Genomic DNA, 5888 nt, shown 5'->3' with positions numbered 1-5888 from the left:
ATAAATGAAGGGATCTTTATACAAGAAGTCTTTACACAATGTATCATTTCTTGTTTGCTCCATAACAGTTTAGCAACTTTACAGGTGGAGAAAGGAACTGTGTATTTATGTAAAGCAAAAAGCAAAGTGTGCTGCTTATATACCACCTCATAGTGCTTGAAGCACTTTCTCACCATCAAGAAAGAGTCTGGGAAATTATACACTAGTTTATATAGAAAACCAACAGACTGCAATACTTACCTGAGATCTGATAGCTTCCACCCTAGACCTCTGCATTAGCATCTCCCCTATGGCCAACTTCTGAGAATAAAAAGAAATTGCACCATGAAAGAGGACTGTGAGCAGGAATCCCAAATGCTAAAAGACCAACTAAAAATAGGGGCTATCCAGATGAAAAATATAGAAAATATTTCGCTAAGGCCACCAAAACGAGGTACAGTGATCTCCTAAATAAAAAAGTAAGGACACCTACGAACCATGTAAACTGTATACTGACATATGACCATGTAACAAATCAACTGACCAAATGCATTAAAAGGCACTGGCACATTCTAAAAGATCTAGAGGGGTTTGAAGAGGGAATACAGATATCCTGTAAAAAGACTAAGAATTTAATAGATATATTGGTTAGAAGTGAATTCAAAGATACTACACCATCACATCATAATTCCCAGTGTTTTACCTGGGTTCCCCCCCCCCTCAAGAGGACATCATCCATGTGGGCATTGTGTTTATTGCAGCAATACAAGGCACATGTCAGAATTTATAGATCCACAGAACAAAAGGTTTACACCCTGAAGGATTTCACTAACTGTAGTACCAAGGGAATAATCTATGTTATGAGGTGCCCATGCAATAAACTGTACATAGGAAAAACCTCTAGATCTCTTTAAGTACGAATGGGTGAACACGTTAGTAATTTAAGAAATAAACAACTAGGCAGTCCTCTAGTTGGCCATTTTACAGAAAAGAACAATACAATAAAATATCTGGTGTTCTGGGCCGTGGACAGAGTTCCTAGGAACTGTGAAAGGTCTTTACTAAAAAGGGAAATTGACTGGATCCTGAAATTGAACATCTTAGTACCTCATGGGTTAAATGAAGAAACAGACTTTCTCCCTTTATTATGATAATACTGCTGGGCTGGTTATCTCACCACCCTGTACAGCTGTGTACAAATGCCTCCTCTCCTAATGCCTGCACTTTTGAACACTTTCAATTAGTTTTGGAGCTGATACAGACGAAACAAAGGTACAGATAATATAAAGAAGCTTGGTAAGTGTTTGATATTTTATCATGCCTAATGTACTCAGTATAAATGCATGTATTTATACAGTATAAAGCTGAGAGTTCCAAGCCAGGTGTATATATATAATTTTCTAAAAAAGAAAATGTGAATGTTTCATTATCTAATTTGTGGTTTTGTATTATGCTGAGCGCCTGAAGAACGCTTCACAGAAACACCTTGAGCCAGATCTTTCAACGACTCAAGAAATACAGAATAAAGAGCTTGTTTCTACTTTTTACATCCTGAGACTTTGCCTCTCATTTATAAGCTGGACTTTCGTGGATGTACCAGTTCCTTTTGTTTTGTTTTACAAGTTAATCATGCAGGCTACAAACTGGATGAAGTCCTATTACGTTGAGAAATATATAAAGGGGATATAATAGGTGTGAGCAAGAGAAAGAGAGAAAGGAAGCAGCTGAGAGTGTGCCGTCCCCTCAATTGTCTAAGAGCGAAGTCCAGGATGGAGGGAGTGTGAAAGAGGAGATATCAGAAACGGTGGATAAGATGAAAGGGTTAAAGGTGGGAGAAAAGGGGGAGAAGCCAGAGAGGGGTATTCGGGGGGAGGTGGAGGTGTTCCTCGCCGGAGGAAGGAGGGAAGTCAGGTGACACTCAAAAACTGATGGTTCTCGAAGATGAGTGGGTTGAAGGAGAACCGGAACCGAGGGTCTTTAAGGTACCCCAAAAGGGGTTAGAAAAGGAGGGAGAGAACCGTGACATGATTGAGGGAAAAGAGGAGGGAATAAAACCCATAATTGAGGGATTGTACCCAGAAGAATGGATGATCCTAGTCTATCCACGGGGACGCGGTCCGGTGAAGCGAGTGATGAGACCAGGACCTCTTCAACGCAGAGAGAAACCTCTGGAGGGAGAATGGGCACGTCACCCCTGTTGCAGGACTATTTGTGCAATAAGGAGTGGGTGCGAGAGGAAACCGATGGATCAAGAACGTTTCAGTCAGAGTTACCATTAAGAGAAGAACCTGATGAAAAGACGTTATCGATGTTGTGGGATAGTTTGCCTGTTAATTTAGACTTTAATGATCCAGTTGAAGTTATTGTGGAGAAAAAAAACTTGTTATGTTAATAAACAGCTGTTTAAGGAAACTCCGCTCTTGTCATTTCTCTCACAAAATCTGGAGCTGTCAAACATTAATAACAAACCCCGTCACCATAGGTTTATCTCCCATTTTTTATAGACATACATTGATGATGTAAATGTGTAGAAGGACAATGTCACTACCCTTTGTACAGCCATAACTGCTAAATAAACAGATTCAGGATATATTGAGCTCTGTGCAACAGATCAAAATATCTTTCTCCCCTTGGAAATGACAGGGTGCAACTCAGCTTGCACTCAAAATGTCTTCATATGGGGAGGGGGGGAGAGAAGACCTTGCCATGTTTCCTAGACTGCTCTGACCCATGCTGACCTTTGTTATGTAAATGCTGATGTCATATCCTTTCTTCTAACACCTCTCTTTTGTTTCTCCAAAGAAGAGATACTTTGCCTTTTTTCTCTAAAGATGAAAGGGGTAGTCCTATTTGCTAGGTTAGCCAACTTATAGAATCACAGAGCTGGAAGAGACCACAGGGCCCATCGAGTCCAACCCCCTGCCATGCAGGAACTCTGCCAAAGCACTCCCAACAGATGGCCATCCAGCCTCTGCTTAAAAACCTCCAAAGAAGGAGACTCCATCACACTCCAAGGCAGGATATTCTACTGCCCACCAGCTCTGACTGTCAGGAAGTTTTTCCTGAGATTCAGGTGGAATCTCTTTTCCTGTAGGGCTTTATGTGTGTTTCAGCTGCATGTTAGTAACTCAAGGATCATGTGGGCAGGGTATCTATACAATGGAATTGCAGAAATTCTGGTGATTTCAACAAGTCCATTTATCAAGGCAATGCATACAATCTACAGATATGATCATAGGCATATTTGAGCCAAAGAATGGCATCTGGTATTGTCACAGTGGCTGAAATCCAGTACTATTCTGCAACAGCAGTAGGCCCATTGAATTAAAGGGGATTTGATTAGTCAACACCTATGCATGTTCCATTGTTTCAATGAATCTACTTTAGTTGCAGCTTACTACCAAATTCCACCTAGTATGTATGAACTAGCTCAAATCTGAAAGCAAATTAACAAAGCCAACCAGCCAACAAAAACCTAAAATCATTCCTGAATGTCTCCACTGACCATTTTCTACATAAACACCTGAAAAGGGAGAGAACAAGCAGATCCATTCAATCAATTTCCATTGCTGTCATTGTTGGATGTTTGTTGAACATGTCTGCTCGAAAAACTTTTTCCTGTTTATTTAGGTTCGCTGTAAGAGTTATTTATCATTACTATGGCTTAAATAGGTTTTTGATTGCACTGAAAGTGTCCTGTGACAGGTCACCAAGGACCCATCCAGATGGTTGACGGGAAAAGGCACTCTTTTTCGCTGCTAAGAGTAATTTGCAGAAATTACCACTTTCTGAAACCACACCGAAGATGTCCTGTACGCTTGGGATGTTCTGATGCTCTTGTCTAAGAGTGGGGGAAAGACTAGAACACTGCCTCTTGATATTGCCACATCCCCATCCCTCCTTGCAACTTCCCATGCTTTGCTGTGCCCTATTCTCCACTCTTTTCATTCATTTTTCTTCCCCATCTTCCATGTCTACTGCCCCATCTTCTCCCTAAAACATGCATGAAATGCTTGATTTGAAAGATCAGTCAAAGCACCAATTCTTAAATGACTTTTCTTTCTTTCTTTCTTTCTTTCTTTCTTTCTTTCTTTCTTTCTTTCTTTTCCTTCCTTCCTTCCTTCCTTCCTTCCTTCCTTCCTTCCTTCCTTCCTTCCTTCCTTCCTTCCTTCCTTCCTTCCTTCCTTCCTTCCTTCCTTCCTTCTTTCTTTCTTTCTTTCTTTCTTTCTTTCTTTCTTTCTTTCTTTCTTTCTTTCTTTCTTTCTTTCTTTCTTTCTTTCTTTCTTTCTTTCTTTCTTTCTTTCCAAAAATCAATAATCTCAAACAGCCAAGTTCAGGTGGCAATAGCTTCTGCCGGAAAATATCTCAATACTAATTCACTGACAAACAAAAACCAAAAATTTAGTACAAAAGATAACAAAGTATAATCTTTTTACAGAATGCCCTTAAAGATTATTAAAGAGTTAGTGTCAAAGACAGCTGATTTCCAATGTAGATTAATACTGTGCAGTTTAGGTTTGGAAGCTGTGAAAGATTGTGTTAGTCTCCTCCGCAGCTGTCATAAAAAAGAAAAAGAAATTTCAGGGAAGAGAAATTTTGTACATGGGGTCCCCAAGGGTTTCAAAGAATTGGTGTCAGACACCTGATTTCCAAAGGAGATTAGAAGTGGAATCAGCCTCTCTTGTCAGGGGCTGACATTGAAAGTTGTCAATGATAGCACTAATCTTCTTCCCAGAAAAAAAGGAAAGAGAGATAAACACTCCCTGGATCAGTGGCATATGAATTGTGATCAAAAGTACAACCATCAAATGTACAGACAGTACTGTTAGCCTTGATATGCTTGACCACACCACACAATGTCAACACAAAGTAGCACAAAACACATCACAACAAGAAAAAAAAAGGGGGAAGCATATACACCAAACTCAACAAGAACAGCCAGAATGGCATGCAAAAAGATTGCCGGTAATAGTTATAAGTTAGAATGTCATGTGACCATTGGGGAAAAACAGTTATATGATCCATGCAAGACCCTGTTTTTATATTGCTTGTCTGATATTTGGTGTCTCCAGCCCTCCTAGGCATCAAGGCTTTGCTCTCCTGCAATGCCTTGCCCCCTTTTCATTTCTGGGGGGGGGGGGTCTGTGAACTGGAGATTGAAGAGATTACACCAGAGTTCTGGTTTCTCCCTGCTCTCGCTGCTGTAGTTCTACCTCTTCCCTCACAGTGAGGTATATCCTTACCTGTTCCTCCTCTGGGAGAACAGCAAATGATGAATGGAGACCTGATTAGGGTTTCCGCTGGTCGGGACAAATGTGAAAGCTTAACGAACTCTTAAGTGTCACGGTCCTTCATTTCTGAGAAATTTGATCATCACAGAGAGTAAGGCAAACAAAGATTACTACCCAGAAATATGAATATGAATATTTTCACCAAGATTTAGACCTAGATTGTACAAGAAGGTCATGTGATGTATTTTTCCTCCACAACAAAGAGGCAGTTCACTGTTGATCTTCCATTCAAATCATATAGACCACATAGAAAGAACTTATGCTAGATGTTACGGAAGATGATGAGGCTATACTGGTGTAAGCCAGTCAGCTAGTGCAGGAAATTTCACAATTTCTTAATTTCCCAATTTCTTGATTTCCACAATTATAGCTGAGCACATAGCTTGGGCTGGCTGTATAGCTCAGTAAGTCTGGAGATAGTGGGAATTTGATTCCCCATTGTGTCTCCTAAGAGAAGAACCAGCCTGTGTAGCCTTGGGCAAGCTACACAATCCCAGAAGTTTCCTCAGCAGAGGGGAGTGGTAAAGCACGTCTGAGTGCTCAATACTTGGAAAACTTTGGAAAGAGTCCCCATAACTAGTGTAAGTATACAACTTAGTTATGAAATAAGGAAAGAAA

The 5888-nt window shown here is 40.4% G+C and overlaps 1 long non-coding RNA gene and 1 other non-coding gene across 2 annotated transcripts; both read left to right on the top strand.

Moving 5' to 3' along the window:
* The first annotated feature begins 1153 nt into the window (after window positions 1-1153).
* On the top strand, window positions 1154-2391 carry LOC140707772 (uncharacterized). The gene is made up of 2 exons (XR_013545473.1): window positions 1154-1275; window positions 1438-2391. It is a non-coding gene; the product is annotated as an uncharacterized LOC140707772 (long non-coding RNA).
* A 2808-nt stretch (window positions 2392-5199) lies between these two features.
* Window positions 5200-5341, top strand: LOC140707926 (U8 small nucleolar RNA). The gene has a single exon (XR_012088055.2). It is a non-coding gene; the product is annotated as a U8 small nucleolar RNA (small nucleolar RNA).
* The last annotated feature ends 547 nt before the right edge of the window (window positions 5342-5888 follow it).

Source organism: Pogona vitticeps, chromosome 5, assembly GCF_051106095.1.
Source record: "Pogona vitticeps strain Pit_001003342236 chromosome 5, PviZW2.1, whole genome shotgun sequence".
NCBI lineage: Eukaryota > Metazoa > Chordata > Lepidosauria > Squamata > Agamidae > Pogona > Pogona vitticeps.
The sequence above is the reverse complement of the archived record's forward strand: the minus strand, read 5'-3'. Positions and strand labels throughout refer to the sequence as shown.